The following is a 19281-nucleotide window of genomic DNA, read 5'->3' as shown; positions in this document are numbered from 1 at the left end:
GCTGCTCTCGTTCAGCAAGGAGCTCCACTTGTGAAATGGACACATTGCATGGTCCATCGCGAAGCACTAGCTGCTAAAAAAAATGCCAGTTCTCTTTGACTCCGTGCTGAACCAGTCCATGAAAATGATAAATCTAATCAAATCACGGCCGCTAAACTCTCGCTTATTTGGGGTCAGGGCACGAACAGCTGCTTCTGCACACTGAAGTTCGCTGGCTCTCCAGGTATCGGGTGTTACAGCGGTTGTATGAGCTGCGAGAGGAGGTGAAGTGGTTTTTGACAAATCAATTCAGATCTGGCAAAGCATCTGGATGACACTATGTTTGCCACAAGTTTCGGAAAGTTTTTTTCGAGTATGGCTCTGTGTGACGTTAGATGGAGCGTAATTTCCTTATATGGGTCCTGAGGCACTTCTGCCGGAAGAGCGCGCGCTCCCGTATAGCAGAGCACTGAGAGCACAACAGACTTCACTGATCAGAGAGAGAGCAGCGCCAAATGTCACAAAAGAAGTGTGTTTTTGGTTGCCAGGGCAAGACAACCCTGCACAGATTACCAAAAGAGAAACAGCATTAAGGGACCAGTGGATGGAGTTTATTTTTACAGAGCATCAACGGAGTTGTGCAAGTGTTTGAGTTTGTTCCCTGCATTTAGAAGATACTTGTTTTACAAACAAGGCCCAGTTTGACGACGGATTTGCACATCGTTTATTTCTTAAGGATGATGCAGTCCCAACGAAAAAGGGTCACGATCGTGTGTTGGAACCGCAGGCGGTGAGTAAAACTGCTTCAAATATCTCTGCCTCCTTGTTAGTGCATCCGCCTCCCATGCGGAGACCCGGGTTCGAGCCCCGCTCGGAGCGAGTCGTTGCTGCTGCTGCTCTCGTTCAGTTTCAGCCTCGGGATCTGATTCTGGATCATAAATAAACGGCTGAATCTGACTGTTAGCCATGGTTTGTTTTGGATGTTTTTTTCCTCACGGTAATGTCACAGCTTCCACATGCTCTCAACGCAAAAGCTTACTCGCGCTCGTGATTCTTTAGCTCCCCCCACACATCACGCCTTCAGTCGGTCGTGTTTTTCTGGGAAAAATCAGTACAGACTATCTTTCTTTCATGAATATAATGAAACTAAAGACTTTTTGGAGTTATGAAGGATGCAGTACTACTCTATAGGTACTCAAGATTAACAGGAGATTGAGTGAAAACGAGCATTACACCCCCCCCCCCCCCTTTAAGTTTGAATTTGGCACTGGGCCACTTCCCAGTTCCACATTAAATCTCTTTCTTACAAATTTTGAAGGCAGTTTTCTGACAGTAGTAAACAATGCTTAAAGTTCATGCCATTCTAATCTTTACATCTCAGTGGTACGGTGAAATTTTATCTGACCGTATAACCAGATGCAGTAGTAGACCAAACAAAATTTCCACTTAATTTTGGAATTGTATCTATTTCATCCTTTCTAATTACTGAGTTGCCAGCCCTTTCAATTCCATTAACCTATATTATTTGTGGCATTTGTTTACAAGCTAATTTATGTGCCTATGTTCTTGTCAAAAGAAGATCTATCATTTTCTAATCTTTCAATATGATCATTTATTAAAGCAAGCATTTTTCTTCATTGCTAAGAGCGGTAATATGAGCAAGCGTATTTTCTTCGTTGCAGTGAGCTTTAGAGAAAATGTGTGTGTTTTCAGACTTATCTGTTTGTGCTGCGTGGCCTTGGTGGACTTTGCTCCCGACTCCCCTCTCCTTCTCCAGCTTCTGCTGTGGAAGTCTCTGTTGTCAGTCTGCCTCAGCTTTCTCTGGTCCAGCCGCCATTTGGTTGATCAAATGTGCACAGTGAAATGTTTCAATGTCCCCTCTCCACCAGTAAAAGCAAACATCAGAATCAGCCTGAGACAGTCTTTGTCCTCTGCTCTTCTGCATGATTTTGGTGGTGTTCACTCTGACTGGAAAGTGAGTCTTGATCCGTTGACACCATGTTTCCACTGCTTGACGATATGCTTTGTTTTGTCTCTTTCAAGTCTTTCTCGTTCCGTGGTTGAGAGATCATCACAGTTCTATTCAGCCCAGCCGCTTGAGTCATGGGGAAAGCTCTGACATGCTCTCCTTTTCCTCCAGTTTCTTCTCGTTCAGGCTGTTCGGCTGCAGTGTCACTCTCTCAGGAGCTTTAGATCTGGTGCTGACTCCATCCATGGAGTATTTCATCATTACGGTGATGTTGCTGGTGGTAGAGCAGACGGTTTGGATGATGATGATGCTGTCGCAGTTGTGCTTGTCTTTCGTCAGGCGGTAATTACTGATGCAGTTGCTCTTTAGTATGAAGGCAGCTGTGGTGGTTGAATCTGGTGCTGCCGTGGCATTTGTCGATAGGGGTGAAGCCAGGACTTTGGCACACCGCAGTTCTCTAAGGGGATAAAGAGAAGAATTCTGAACTGTATGATCAGTTCTTTTGTCAGCATTTTCTACAGAACTGTAATTTTTCAGTTCTTTCCTAAATGGCATTGATATATATTTCTCAGCGTTCTGCTACTTCACGCCTGTGCTTTAAAAAGTAAAATAAAAATTCCCATGTTTCTGAAACTTGTCTTTTTGCTTGTTTTTCGCTTTTTATATTCTCTTAATTTGTTTTCATATTTTTCAAGCTCTCTTTTATTTTGTTAAGGGCTGTTATGCTAAAGGTACCTTTTCTTTTTTGGAAAACCATAATTCTTAACCCAGGGTATGAATTCCATAATTATTTCCCCTATTTCTATTTCATGTCATTTTAACCCTCTGGAGTCTAAGGGTATTTTTGGGGCCTGGAGAAGTTTTGTCATGCCCTGATATTTGTGCTTTTTTTCAGTTTCTTATACACATCTAAATGTATAAAGTCTAATATCACTGTAATCAGCACAAACTGGGCTATAATATTATGTGAAATGCATGCATGTACATGATTGTATTTTTGAGAAAACAAATGTTATGCATGGTTAGTGAAAAACAAAAAATGTTAAAACACTTGAATAAGGCCATAAAACACATACATAACAATGGTTCCCGGGACTGTTGAGAACTGGAGCTTGTAGCCTAGAATTTTTCTTTCTAAATTATGTGAAAATCATCTTGTTTACTCACTCACAGAAAACAATATATTGATTTTCTAAGACACTTTTTTGTTGGTAAAAGTCATATGTGAGTAGGCGTCAACTATCATGAATATCATTGTGATTTACACCTGAGAAGACAAAGCCCTGCATAATGAGCTGCATAATAGGCACACTCCCTGAGCAGTGAACACACACACACACACACACTGTGAGCACACACCCAGAGCAGTGGGCAGCCATTTATGCTGCGGTGCCCGGGGAGCAGTTGGGGGTTCGATGCCTTGCTCAAGGGCATCTAAGTCGTGGTATTGAAGGTGGAGAGAGAACTGTACATGCACTCCCCCACCTACAATTCCATCCGGCCCGAGACTAGAACCCACAACCCTTCGATTGGGAGTCCAACCCTGTAACCATTAGGCCACGACTTCCCGCTAAAAAAAGCAACATGAAAATGGAGTGCTTCTTCCCTGTCCATGGCCATAGTTTTCTCCCTGTTGACAGAATTTTTGGATGAATTGAGCAGGATATTCGTAAGCAGGACACCATCCTCCTGCCAGACAAATACAACAACATTCTGAAGAAGCATGGCTCTGTGTATGTGTACAGGGAAGGACTGGTAGAGCTTTGACCACAAAGCTGCAGCCAAGGCTCTCATACAGTCCACGCGGTCTTACAAGATCAGCGAAGCCTGGGTGCTGGAGATCGATGGCAAAGGTTTGGGAGTGAGAACCACCTTCAGTGGTCCCACCTACCAGCACACTCTCCTGAAGAGAGGCAACAACTGGGGCCAGTATAAAGCAAATCCCCTAATGACCACAGTGAAGGCTGTGAAGAAGGACATCATCAGCCTGGTTAAAGCCATTGGTGCCCCAGCAAACGTCGAGGCATTCTACAGTCACGCTTAAGCTTTGACCAGTGATGTCCACAGGGGGGAAGAGTAGACTAAAAGGCACACACTGGCATCTGAAGCCCATGTGATACACAAGAAAATACACACACACACACAAACACCCACACACAAACAAAACATTGATTCACTAGCTTTACTTACAGTAGTAGAATATAGCCATAAATAACATAAATAAAATTAATTGGTGTGAATACAAAACTGAAAATTTTAGTAATTAAGCAGAATTGTATAAGGTTTAGTAACAAGCTACTTTTTTATTGCTTGACACAAGTTTTATGATTTCAATTCAGTTCAGTGATAGTGATTTGATTCAATATTGACTTGATTAGGCTTTCTATAGATATCTCTCTCATGTCTCTTCGTTGAGTATTCACGGAGTTACAGTTCATTTTAATGACATGTTTGTACATGACGATCAGCACAAACAAAGGCTGCAGACAGCGCACCTTGTTTGTTATCTTTATTTTATAAGTGGTAAAATAAAATAAATAAAAGTAGACCCTTTACAGATTCGATTGATGTACTGCTCTTATCTGTACGATTAAAACTGAGAGTGTAATTTAAGTTCTTTTTGGGGGTAATCAGGAGAAAATGACTCAAAACGCATATATGCATTAATCGACTCGAAAGGGTTAAATTGGACTGTCCAAATCATCAAGATCGATCTTAGATTTTACATTTCCAGACCCCACCCTGCAATCCTCGACTTTACCTGGAACGGCGTCCTCTTTACCTCACACTTGGTCGTCACCACCATGTGGCTTCGCACTTACTCGCACGAAGTCTTATCACCCCCGTCCTGCTTACCTGCAGCAGGCCCGTTTTCCGTACCCGAGAAAAATCAGTCTCGCGTACCTGCAAAACTATCCTGTTTCATGTACCGGCGACAAACTGTTTCACGTACAGGCAAAACGTACGCGTACCTTTGAAAACCCGTTGCACGTGTATCTGTGAAACCATTCATTAGCTCCACGTACCCTTGAAAAAACCGTTCACGTACCTGCGACCTGTGGGGTGGCTTGGACTTGCAACATAAGGTCTAGGAATATCAAACCGCAGTTTACCAAATTAGAAACCCAATTTTGTAATTTCTAAGGTTATTGGAATTTCAAAATCAGTCTCACCGTTTGTAGCACGCGTTTTCTAATTCGTTGAGAAACCAGCAGTGAAGGTCCACAAGCCCTCAGACATCAGTCCCCCCTTCCCTGAAACCTTTTTGGGGTTTATGGCTAAACCAATTGTGGGTTTAGGGTGATCAGCCAACTAACGTCCTTCGGTCCCGGACGATCAGCTGTGGAATCCCGTCGCTCGTCGCCAAGTTTGTTGTGGAAATTCTAATTCAATAACAATTTGTAGAGACTGAGAATGAAAAACCAAACAGAGTTTTGTCTTAGTATTTATTTAATTCTCTGCAGAGAATGATTTGGTTTACACACATCTTCCGAGTCCGTGTGCAAAGAGATAACACACAGACTCACAGCCCACTTTTTATAAAAATGTAAAAAGATACATTAAAGGACAGACTAGGACCTTTGAGCCAATCATGTTGCTCAGTGCACATCACATCATAACACATGCACATCTCATGCACATCTCATCGTAGATGCCTGGTAACTCTCAAAAACTGTCCGTCTCTGCTACAGTTTCCCCTCAAATGTTGTTATTCAACCTAAAGCAGTTACGTGCACAAGTTAAATAAAATAACTCAATGTACCTATGGACTATATATACTACCTTATTCATTGTATGTTAACAAAGATACTTAAATGAGATTAATGCAATCAATGCCAAATTAACAACACTAAAAATTTCCATAACAGCTGCTTTGTTTTGTTTTACATTTCATATTAGCAAAACTGCCTGAGTCTGTCAATGGCCAACGCCATTTCATTGGATCACTTGTGATGATGCAGAGTCCACATGTGGGGTAGAAGCCGCTGATTGGCTAAGAGGCTTTCACTCAAACCTTTACTCGGCCTGCTTATTGGATGAACAACTAGAATGAAAATCACTCACTACTCATAGGCCTGGGCCAAAAATGGGTTGGCCCAATTGTGTTATTTGATGCTTTTATTGTGTAAGGCTGTGAACCTCTGGAAGGTCTTTCTGAGGGAGATATACATGTTAAATTGGGGTGGAGCGCAGCCTCCTCGGGTCCACAACACACCATGCTCAGCTCTGTCTCATTCAGTGCCAAATATTTTTATTCCACTTGAATTATTTTTCATCCCCTGGTAAATACATGACATATGAGACTGAATAATTAGCAATACTACACAGAGACACCCAGGCTACATGGAATTATCATACGTTATCCCTTACGTACATAAATTAATCCCTGCGTTTTCAGGTTCAGCACCCCGCCCACCATCAACGTTACCATGGAAACCCGCCAACGGCTTGCAAAACCAGTCTTTTATATTCAGCCGCCTGATGGGCTCATTGTGCTGTCTAATTCTTTATTGAGCATACGAGTATTTGGTTTAATTTACCTCAGATAAATAAGATACATAATTATTCAAACACAACCTACAACTTTATTTTCTAATGTGACTAATGTAGCCTCGCTCGCACGGTTTAGTTTTTCATTTGATTTGTCTGCTAAGGCCATAGCTGCCAACTCTCACGCATTCGCGCTTTCACGTGACGCCACATCAATTTCTCACACACAGTAAAATCGAAAAGCAAAGAGGACAAGGAGACCGACAGACAAGACAGAGCAGGATACGTATTTTATAAAAAATAATCTCATCTCTCAGATTCTGTCAATTTTATTTTGAAATTCAAGCAATAAATACCGTTTTGGCACTTGTAAATGTGACGTGACAGATCCCTATAGCATCACGTGAACGGATGATCTCTAGCTAATGAACAATGTTAAATACAGTTGTTGTAATAAAAAAACACGTATTGATTAGGGTTTTGTTTTGTTTTTTGTCTTGAGAAAAATCTTGTGTAGTCTACCTAATCAAGTCAATATTGAATCAAATCACTATCACTGAACTGAATTGAAATCATAAAACTTGTGTCAAGCAATAAAAAAGTAGCTTGTTACTAAACCTTATACAATTCTGCTTAATTACTAAAATTTTCAGTTTTGTATTCACACCAATTTATTTTATTTATGTTATTTATGGCTATATTCTACTACTGTAAGTAAAGCTAGTGAATCAATGTTTTGTTTGTGTGTGGGTGTTTGTGTGTGTGTGTGTATTTTCTTGTGTATCACATGGGCTTCAGATGCCAGTGTGTGCCTTTTAGTCTACTCTTCCCCCCTGTGGACATCACTGGTCAAAGCTTAAGCGTGACTGTAGAATGCCTCGACGTTTGCTGGGGCACCAATGGCTTTAACCAGGCTGATGATGTCCTTCTTCACAGCCTTCACTGTGGTCATTAGGGGATCTGCTTTATACTGGCCCCAGTTGTTGCCTCTCTTCAGGAGAGTGTGCTGGTAGGTGGGACCACTGAAGGTGGTTCTCACTCCCAACCCTTTGCCATCGATCTCCAGCACCCAGGCTTCGCTGATCTTGTAAGACCGCGTGGACTGTATGAGAGCCTTGGCTGCAGCTTTGTGGTCAAAGCTCTACCAGTCCTTCCCGTACACATACACAGAGCCATGCTTCTTCAGAATGTTGTTGTATTTGTCTGGCAGGAGGATGGTGTCCTGCTTACGAATATCCTGCTCAATTCATCCAAAAATTCTGTCAACAGGGAGAAAACTATGGCCATGGACAGGGAAGAAGCACTCCATTTTCATGTTGCTTTTTTTAGGGGGAAGTCGTGGCCTAATGGTTACAGGGTTGGACTCCCAATCGAAGGGTTGTGGGTTCTAGTCTCGGGCCGGACGGAATTGTGGGTGGGGGGAGTGCACCCCCAACTGCTCCCCGGGCGCCGCAGCATAAATGGCTGCCCACTGCCCCGGGTGTGTGCTCACAGTGTGGGTGTGTGTGTTCACTGCTCTGTGTTTGTGCATTTCGGATGGGTTAAATGCAGAGCACAAATTCTGAGTATGGGTCACCATACTTGGCTGAATGTCACTTCACTTTTCTATTTTGATTTTCAAGCCTCACATAGAGATGACAGTCACTCAGTGCATGCAGACTCCTCTCTCCATGGTGGACCACAACACCATACACATACATGTAAAGCTTCCTAGAGTAGTAGGTCTGGCTAATGGGAGACTTGGGCAGAGAGAGGTTCTGCATCATGTCAAAGCAGAAAGTAACTGTGTCCTCCACTGCATTTAGCAATGTGTAGAACACCCGGGCTCTGCGTCGGTGGAGCATGGCAGACACGATCTCTGCCTTCCTCTCTTCCTCAGTAAAGTGAGGATCTTTCATACGGAGTCTCAAGCTCATACAGGTGGCACAGCAGTCCTTTGGTGGATGCCCAAATCCCAAGTTGATTGAGGTGCAGAAAACATTGTAATACAGGGAGTAGCTGATGTCCCTGTGGTTCTGCTTCTGGAACAGCCGGTGCATTTTGGTTACTGACATGTCACTTGGGAGGTACTTCCGTCCAGGTGCACCACGACAAGCGTAGTGGCTGGCCTTGCACATGAATGAGGACACATGCTGAACTACTGCCTGCCTGTTCTCCATCTTCTCATCAACATTTCTGGTTCCACCCCTGCACTCTGGTCTGGCTTCACCATGTTGACTGAAGTATTTCACCACTCTGGAGACTCTGTCTTTACTAACACCTATGGAGTACAGAAAAGGTATTAATAAGGTTGTCTGGGTTTTTTTCTGGAACCTGAAAATCATAAATTAATTGAATAAAAGGCTACACCTCTGGCTTCTACCCAAGATTGAACAGGCCATCTTAGACTATGTTTATAGCATCTGGGTTGAGGATGGGCATTTGAAGAAATCTTTTGGATCATCAGTGGGAAAATTATTATATTCAAAAACATAATGCCATAATAAACATAATGTGACTATGGCGTGTGCCAGTAATCCAGGGCAGTCCCTGAATGAAAAGGTTGGATAACAACGTACGGACGTCTGTGTACTTTTGCTTCACATGGGGACAGTGGGCATTAAAAAAAAACACTGTTGCGCTGCCTGGCTAGCTGAGCTGTAGCTAGCCTTATCGTTCCAACCACCCTTAAACAGCTTCAAACTATTTGTGATTATTTACAATTTAGATTTGTAAGATTAAGTTAGTTAGATAAACAACTTGTAGCTTGTTACAGAAAGAGTGGAGGCTCCTTCCACACTGCAGCTGAAAACCAAACCTGTATGATCAGAGCGGGCGGAGCCACGGTGTCACAGTTCTTGTCTCTGTTGCACAGAGTCCGCGACACAAGCTCGCCTTGCCCCGTCATATTTAATTATTTCACTGTAATAATAATAATAATAATAATAATAGCTTATGGAGTTTATTGGTTGTTGTGAAAAGACAGAACTGTTTATTTTTCTCCATAACAACCTGTGCCCTCTATGATCCCTTATAATAAATCAACAACAACAAGATTTAACGTGAGGTTTTAGGCTATAAATAATAGGTGCAACCGCGTAAATAAATCTTCAGATAGGCTACTCAACTACATGTAAGAAATTATTTAAAAAATAAACTTACCAAGGACACTTAGAAATGTAGCTGTCACGATAATTACATGGAGTCCCCATGAACTTTTGTAGAGGGCACTCCAATCAGGACAATTCCACACTCACCACCAGATGGTGATATAGCCTCAGTTGATGATGTCATCGGAGCATGCGCCCGTAACATGGGTCTATAAATAGATACGCCACAGGTGCATCAACAGGATATTTTGTCTGAAGAGCAGTCCTGTGACATTCAGTATGGCAATGCAGCGCAGCATCTCGTTCCGCTTTCTCAGGGAACAAGGTTACAGCTAAGTAACCGGGAACGTTCCCTTTTGAAAGCTTCAGTCAATGCTGCACTGCTCAGTGCATTGGGAACGAGAATACTCACGCCGCCGTGCTTGAAAAATGTCTGAAGACATTAAATGTCTCAGACATTAGCTTATGCCGTTGACTCAAAGACACAAGAGCCCGGAGTAGCTCAGAGAGAAGTAGAGGGGACATTGCGCTGTCTGATGGGAGGTGAAGAGGTCCACCTCTGCCTCGTAAATTTATTTTCCAAATCTGTTTCACTACCTTTGGATGGAGTTTCAATTCCCCCATCGGTAGTGTCCCCAAGATTGGGCGCACTCCCCCACCCCTTCTTGCGAACCAAGAAGTGTCTGCTGTAATAGCCCAACTCTCTCATTGGACAAGGAACATGTTCTATGGCCTCTTTTCCCAAAAGAGTCTGTAGCTCTCGAGACAGTACCTGCATCAGCTCCGGTTTGAAGGAAGTGGAGGCCACACCGTTGAAACGTGGAGGCTGCCGAATAAATTGGATCCTGTATCCTATCCGTACTGTGCTCAATACCCCCGCAGAAATGCTCTCTGAGAGTGGTAACAATTTTAACACTTCCTTTTAAGGGGATGTTAGATGTTCCGTGTCCTGAAAAACGGAAGGAAACATGGGAACATCTACCATTTGCAGTAAAAACCAACGCCCCCCAAAGCACAAGAAGTGGCGGGGATGGAGGGGTTTTGTAAGGGTAACGGGAAGGGGCAAACCCTCCCATGTACACCTAGAGCCGGCACCGAAACACCAGCATGGATGGCATAACGGTCTCCTGAGAGCACTGAGGAGAGACGGTCACCGTGTAGTGTGGTGCTGATGGCACCTCCCCTTATGTGCAATGAGGGAGGAAATTATGAATGTCTCTATAATGCCAGTCAAATTAATCCACAGATGCCTCATAGTGCTGACCAAGACTGACATAGAATGGCCAAAGGCATGGGCCGTTTGCCTAGGCGCACAGGGAGACAAATAAGCTCAGTGAAGCTCAGTGCGCCTAGAGCCACTAGTTTGGTGCCCTGAAGCGGCGGACCGGCAGGGGACAACCGTACTAGCTGCTCTAGAGACCTCCATAGAGGTGGCATGCCTCTTAGCACCGCTAGTTTCCAGGCGGTAACTGAGAGAAGTGCTCGCTGGAGATCGCTGCACGCTGAAACACCGGCAGGGTTGGCAGAACGGTCTCCTGAGGGCACTGAGGAGAGACGGGCACCGTGTAATAAGGATGCCAATGGCCCCTCCCCATGAGACAAATTCATGTCTCGATGTAGCTCAGCAACCACTTCCTCGTGTGCCCAGAGCCACTAGCTCAGAGCCCTGAAGTGGTGGACTGGCAGGAGACGACTGTGCTAGCTGCTCTAGAGACATCCGTAGAGGTAGTGAGCCTCTCAGCACTGCTAGTTTCCAGGCGATAACTGAGAAAATCGCTCGCCGGAGATTGCTCCTGTGAAAAGAGTTACACAACACTTAATACGTTTGGGGGTCTCTTGTTCGCATGGCCAATCAAGCTCCAACCTGTCCACTGCCCGAGTAACCTCTCACAAGAGGAACGCTCATAGGGGGGCTGCTCATGGCCCGAAAACCCAAGAGATATAAAATCCTCCTCGTGAACCAAAGAAACACCAGAGCGTGCTTCAAGATCATGAGACAGGATGCGTGGATCCGGTGATACTGCAAGCGAAAGGGACGAGCCCATCGCTCGCTCGTCACGCAGATCGACACAACAGCCCTTCAATGAAAAGGTGGGTGCGGTCTGAAAATAGCTAAGATGAGCAAAAAGCATTTTCACTGAGAGCAGTTCACAATGCTTGCACTCGCCCGTCTCTAAAGCCGGAACCGCGTGCTCTTCCCCCAAACAAATAAAACAGTAATCATGTGTATCCAGTTTATACATAAGACAAGAGTATGGAGGAACACAATACTAACCGTTTCATTGGCTCATCCTACAAAGAAAAAAAATACTTACCGCAGACTTACCGTTTTGTTGAGGCACACATGCACAGAATGATCTGAAGACAAAAGACCTGTTGATGCACCTGTGGCGTATCTAATTATAGCTAGTGTTGCGGGCGCACGCTCCGATGACGTCATCAACCAAGGCTATATCACCACCGGGTCAATTCTATCAACGTGTTACACGCATTATTAAAAAAGCTGGTCACGAATAAGACGTTTCTCAATGCACTGAGCACTGCAGCATCGACTGAAGCCTTTGAAAGGGAACAATAATTGAGGCAGCTGTGTGATAGTCTGGCAATGAACTACAGTATTGTTGTGACGACCTCTGCTGTTGGTATTGGGTATTGTAGCTTGGTACTTGTTTCCACAAATTGGCAGTCTATTGAAGACACCTGTGACCAGTTCTTCAGGCGCTCCTTTAAAAAGAGATCTCCACTTGAGCCAAGGAAGAACTTGAAGGATTTTGGAACTTTGGTCTTTGTTTGGTTTGGACATTGTTTGGTTTTGGGACTTTGTTTTGTTTGATTTGTTCTTTTGCATTTTATGCCTCAACATTTCCAACCATGCACTCTGCTTTACACACTGACATTACTGACGAATACCGACACATTGTGATTTTCTTTTAATTGTTTTCATTTTATTTAATATTACTTTAATTTAGTGGTAAATAAACATTTTTTTGAGTTTAATATTGGTTTGCATGTGTCCCTTGTCTTTTGTTGCTTCCCTTGAGCCAGGTGTCATAACAGTGTCAAACAAGGTTTCAGGGACTACAAGGAAAACCAAACATGGTAATTAAAGAGGGTCTTCTGAAATGAAAACACACAGTAGATACACTGGCTGTGAGCACAACTGAATGTGAAAGGGGATTTTCAGCTATGAATATGATTGTTTCACCACTTAGAAATTAGCTGAAGATTGTCAGTGTGTCCTCTTTGATGTTCGTAAAGTTGGATGAATTGAAGACCGCGTTTAACACGCCCCTTGGGCACTTTGAGTATCTCGTTCTCCCGTTCGGCCTTGTAAACACCCCCGTTGTCTTTCAGGCGTTGGTAAATGATGTTCTTAGAGACATGCTAAATATTTTTGTTTTTGTTTATCTTAAAGACATTCTTATCTTCTCGCCCTCCCTCCAGGTGCACGTCCAGCATGTTCGCCGCGTTCTTCAAAGGCTTCTCGAGAAAAGGCTGTTCATCAAGGCAGAGAAATGCTGCTTTCACGCGCGCTCTGTCACCTTTTTGGGATCGGTCATTTCAGGGGAGGGCATTAGCATGGACCCCGCTAAGGTTAAGGCGGTTATTGATTGGCCAATTCCTGATTCTCGCGTTGCCTTGCAGCGTTTCTTGGGGTTCGCTAATTTTTACCGGTGCTTTATTTGCAACTACAGTCAGGTCGCAGCGCCCCTAACTGCCTTTACTTCTATTAAGTCCAGTTTTGAATGGACCGAGTCCGCCCAGAGCACTTTTGACCGCCTAAAGACCCTTTTCACATCTGCTCCCATCCTTATGACCCCTGACCCCTCCAAACAGTTCATAGTCGAGGTTGACGCATCGGAAGTAGGCGTTGGAGCTATACTCACCCAGCGGTCCCGGCATCATGGTCTGAACAGCTCCCCTGGGCTGAATATGCTCATAATTCGCTCCCGTCCTCGGCCACCGGGCTATCCCCTTTTCAAGCGAGTCTCAGTTATCAGCCACCCCTGTTCTCATGCAAGGACTCGGAGTCCAACGTCCCGGGTACTTCTTTCCCTCTCCTCCCTACCTGCCTAACCAGATTATTCCTCTAAGAATCGCTAACCTTGTATGTCTTATCCCCTGTCATTTGTCTCAGTCCTAGTCCTGTCTGTTTGGGGTTACTGTGAGTGTGAGCCTTGAAGTTTTGCCGCTGTGAGTGTCCTGACCTGCCGATATCTCTCTACTGTGTGGTTGCGGAGCTGTCCACCGTACTGAATCCGCCTGGGTGGCCGGTGGCTTTTGTTTTCTCCTTTTGTACAAGGATGAGTTTTTGGTTCCAGTTTTTTCCCTTTGGGACTCTTTCTGGTTTTTTTACAATAATTCTCAAGCTCCTGTATTTCGTTCATTAAAGACAGAATTTGCTCCGCAAATTGCTCTCTCTCTAAACTGATTGATTTTCCACAAACAGCATATTAATCCACAAATAGCAGGTTATAAACCTGTTGAAATAGAAAGGCTATGGTGTAAACAACAATATTAGCCACATTGACATACATAATACACCATCAATTCTGAAATATACTAACATGAATAAAATATAAATGTCAATATAATCAGCAATTATAAGAATTTTAATATAATTAGTGTTTAAAATTCAATGATTAAACAAAGCACATATCTCTAAACACAGAAATACACAATCAATGTAAAACACATCAAACCAATAGCCCAAAACCACAAAGGTGTATGTTGGTCTAAAGTGAATACAGTGATTGTAATTTTAAATAGTGACGCTGTGCATAGCAATCCATTACCAATGTAAAGCGATTGACTACATTAGCCATCCAGCACCACAACCAGGAAGTAGCTTATGTAACAGTGAAATGCTCCAAATTCAAATATTTACTAAAATATAGTCACGGATATTATCGAGCAGACAGCGTTAACCCTTTCGAGTCGATTAATGCATATATGCGTTTTGAGTCATTTTCTCCTGATAACCCCGAAAAGAACTTAAATTACACTCTCAGTTTTAATCGTACAGATAAGAGCAGTACATCAATCGAATCTGTAAAAGGTCTAGTTTTTTTGGATACAGACATAACAACAAAACACCTTTGTGCGCTTATAAAATAAAGATAACAAACAAGGTGCAGCCTTTGTCTCCTCTGATAGTCATGTACAAACATGTCATTAAAATGAACTGTCACTCCGTGAATACTCAACGAAGAGACATGAGAGAGATATCTATAGAAAGCCTGACATGTCTACTTTTAAACTAAACAAGTGCTGCCGAAAACAGATATTCTGTGATAAAGTAATCCATATGAAAACAACGCGATGTCTGTTTTTCATGTCTCCCTTCATTATATCTAATGTGACCACGCCCCCGCGCTTAACGCGCTGTTCAGATTCAAACTGAAGCCCGCGGCTTGAATACGCACACACAGAAGAAAAAGCAGCAAGACTGTTCTTCAAGTTTTTATTTTATTTTACTGTTTGCTTCGCAATGAGAGGAATAAGACATAATTCACCCCAAAAAGATGTGATGTGGTTGAGGGTTTGAGAAATGGATTTCCTCAGAAAAAAGAATGAAGCACTTTATTCAGCAGAGATCATAAACATTAATAAGTCTCTTTTTATTTAGTTATATACTTGTACTAGTTTTCACATAACGTGTAAACATTTTACTAGTTAAGTCTTTTTCCAAATACTTTTTCCAAACTATAATTCCTGACTAAATGTATAATCAAGTGAAACATTATGAAGTTTCAATAACAATGTACAATACTATACCATTCAAAAGTTTGATGTAAATAATATAAATGTGACAAATAGAGATAACTCTAACAAATGTAAAAACAATGCAGTTCTTTCAATTTATTCCCCCTAAAAAAACCTGAAAAATATTCTCAGCCCTTTTCAACATTAATAATGATAAAAAAAATAATGATGATAGTAATAAATGGGGTTTTTTTGGTAGAAAATAAGATTGTTAAAAGGATTTCTGAAGGATTGTGTGACTGGAGTAAGGATGCCAAAAAAATTGTTTGAAAGTAAGCTTTGATTGTTCCTAATAAACTGTTTAACTGCTCCCCCAAGTGGATATTAAATTATGTTGTGGGACAATTCAATATATTCTTAATAAACTACAAACATAAAATTATATACTTTTATTTTGTTCTCACATTCTTTCTTGTAACCCCTCACTCACAGTGGCTCAGCTGAATGAGAGGCTCATTATGCAGCTCATTATGCAGGTCTTTGTCTTCTCTGGTGTAAATCACAATGATATTAATGATGGTTGACGCCTACTCACATATGACTCTTACCAACAAAAAGTGTCTTAGAAAATTTAAATCAATATATTGTTTTCTGTGAGTGAGTAAACAAGATGATTTTCACATAATTTAGAAAGAAAAATTCTAGGCTACAAGCTCCAGTTCTCAACAGTCCCGGGAACCAATGTTATGTATGTGTTTTATTGCCTCATTCAAGTGTTTTAAAATTTTTAGTTTTTCACTTACCATGCAAAACATTTTTTTATTTCTCAAAAATACAATCATGTACATGCATGCATTTCACATAATATTATAGCCCAGTTTGTGCTGATTACAGTGATATTAGACTTTACCCATTTAGATATTTATAAGAAACGTAAAAAAGCACAAATATCAGGGCATGACAAAACTTCTCCAGGCCCCAAAAATACCCTTAGACTGCAGAGGGTTAAACCTTAGACCGCAAATAAGATTGTATCAACGTGACCAACGTAACAGTTATCAAGTATACAGACTGCACACATACATAGCGGCAGTACAGCAGTAGCGCAACAAACAAACAAACTTAAATCGCAGCTCAATGTAGAGAAACAACAGCTTACCGGTGGCGCATCTCTCCTGACGAGACAACATGTCAAACCTAATACTCGCTTCTGCATATAGCCCGTGCTTATAAAGTACTGGATTCCAACATACGGATTTTACTGGTCCACGTTTCAACTCTTGACTGCCCGTGCTTTAATCAGGTAAGTGAACCTCCCACTTATTTACCTGCGTTAGATTGCTGTTAAACACCCGTGACGTAGTAAACGCTACACCTCCCACTGGACCGACTGATCATGTGATTTAAGGCGGTCAGAGACAAACATTACATTTCACCATATTATATAGATATAATTTCTTTTTTGAAGAAGAAGAAGAAGAATAGAATGTCATTTTCACTATTCAGGTTTGGTCATATGGGGTATGTACTCTTCATTTCGTAAATGATGGTGCAATTGGTGCCGAAAGCAGCATAAATACGTACCAACCAGTGATGGATAGAAAGAAACAGAGAGAAACGGAGAGAAATAGAATGAGAGATCCTGAGGTAATGCTTTCAGAATCGGGGTCTGGGCGCTTAGACAGCGCTTTCTAGGAATCACTGCTCTTCCACAGGAATGAAGACTACCAGTCTCCTCACATCTCTCCCTAGGATGACTGACGTTAGCTGCTGAGGATTCCTTCTAAGTTGCCCAACCATTAGGTAGGCAGGAGGACCTGCACTCATCTTAACGTCAGCGTCTTTCACTAGTCCTTTCTTATCAGGATACACGGCTTGGATCCGTCCGTGCCGGAATTGCCCTTGCAGCGCGTTCTGATCAGCAATCCAAACGATGTCACCAACTGCTACATTCCTTTGCATTCGGTGCCACTTTGAACGAATGAATAGATTAAGTCTGGCAAGTTCACTCCACCTCTTCCAGAAAATATCCACACCAATCATGATGGCTCTGAGCAACACCAGGGATGGGTACATAAGTCAGTATCTCGTGTGTCTCCTCCTTGCCTGGTCCTTCCGAGATGTAGAATATTGGGGGTCAAGTACTCTATAGAGTCTTCTTGTTCTTGTGCCCTGGCATCAATCGGCCTTTCATTAGTGAGGTTAATTTCCTGGTAAAAGAGGGTTTGAAGTTCACCCCAGGTAAGTGAGTTTGTTGTCCCTCTGAGGCTAGTGAGAGCCCTTTTTATGAGCTTGACTGCAGCTTCCGCAGCCCCGTTGCGATGAAGTGCGTCAGCTGGATGAAAGTTCCATGCCCACACTGTCCCATTCTTCACAGCTTTGTCCTCTACGGATACTTCCCGTAAGGTATTTAAATACCTTGACAGAACCCACGGTTTGAGGAAGAAGCCTCCTGCTTTCAAAATCTCCTCCACCCATTTGATGATCATTTCCAGAGACTTGAGGTCATTGTGTGAGGTCAGGATATCATCCACATAGTTGTCCTCAATTAGAACTTGTCATTCTTCAATCATATCAACAAACTGAGGAAGATTGGCTGTCTCCTTCATTGCAACTTGGGCGATACATCCTGCGGGTTTATCACCGATATTGAATCTGACGACTGCAAACTCCTCAATGTCATCCTCAGGGTTGTCTCTCCAGAGAAAGCGGTGGAGGTGAACTTCATCATCTTTCAGCCACACTGAGTTGTACATCTTCTTTACGTCACCCAGTGCAGCATGGAGTCCACTTCTGAACCTTAGAAGGACACCTCTGATGGGATTGAGTACATCAGGACCCTTACTGTGCGTTCACACCGCCGCCGTCGAGAGCGTCAAAAATCGCTCTGGACGCGCTGCCAACAACGCTGTAGAAAGATTCGTGAGCGCTCTGACGCTCTGACGTAGTTCGAATGATTATCTTGTATTTAAAGGGGCCGCAAAGCAAACAAGCTTGTTGATCTTATATGACTGACCACAAGGTGGGTAACCTTATAAGTTAACCTCATTAAATATTTTAAATGTAAAAGTAAGAAATTGATCGGCGGAAATACCTTTATTGTAGTTATGTTTGCTAACGAAATAAACCAATTAAAAGCCATTTGTGTGGTGTGGCTTTTGTGTTCATGGTAGTCTTATTTCAACATTATAGGAGACATTTACTAGCCTTGGTCTTTATTTAACTTTACCATTAATCTGTTTGCAACCTACATTTCAAACTCTCCTGGTTGAAGTGTAGCTTTAATGCAGTTGGTCAAATCGGTGTTATTTTGAGCAAATGAATTGCATTCCCGCTGAAAATCAAGCGTTCTAGCGGGAAAATGTTGCCTATAAATAGTGTTGTGCGCCTTATTAAATTCACATTACGATGGAGGATCAAGTTGTTGCGTTTGGCGTGGGATTGCTCTGCCTGCGGAGAAGACATCGGAGATCGGTGTGGGTGCATGACATTCTCCAAGCCCGTCAGCAGCTTGGAGAATATCACCGGCTGGTGCAGGAGCTGCGGCTGGACGACGGCAGGTTCCAGCGATATTTCAGGCTGGATAGGGACCAGTTTGACAACCTGCTGTCAAAAGTGGGGCCGCGAATTGCAAGGCAGGACACCAGTTATCGGCGTGCAATTGAGCCGGCTGAGCGCCTCGCAATTTGTCTACGGTGAGTTCATGATTTATTTTTTTCTTTATGAGTTTACCCTTTGTTTTGTAATTTATGGGTTGGAAATTCGTTTCATAGTTTGTTACATGGATATTTATCAGTTTGTAATCTAGTCTAATGCTGTATTTTTTGCAGTTGTGGACGAGGTATTAAGATCCTTTACTTAATGTATAAAGCACTAATACCACACTGTAAAAATATATACAAGTATATACAATACAAGTCCTGCATTGAAAATGTTATTTAAGTATAATCAGGTATAAACATTACTTAATGTAAGTATAATCAGGAAAATTATTTTAAAGGTTTAAAAGTGAACTGGGACTATGATACTATTATACATAATATCATT

Source organism: Carassius gibelio, chromosome B16 (assembly GCF_023724105.1).
Source record: "Carassius gibelio isolate Cgi1373 ecotype wild population from Czech Republic chromosome B16, carGib1.2-hapl.c, whole genome shotgun sequence".
NCBI classification, from domain to species: Eukaryota; Metazoa; Chordata; class Actinopteri; order Cypriniformes; family Cyprinidae; genus Carassius; species Carassius gibelio.
The sequence above is the reverse complement of the archived record's forward strand: the minus strand, read 5'-3'. Positions refer to the sequence as shown.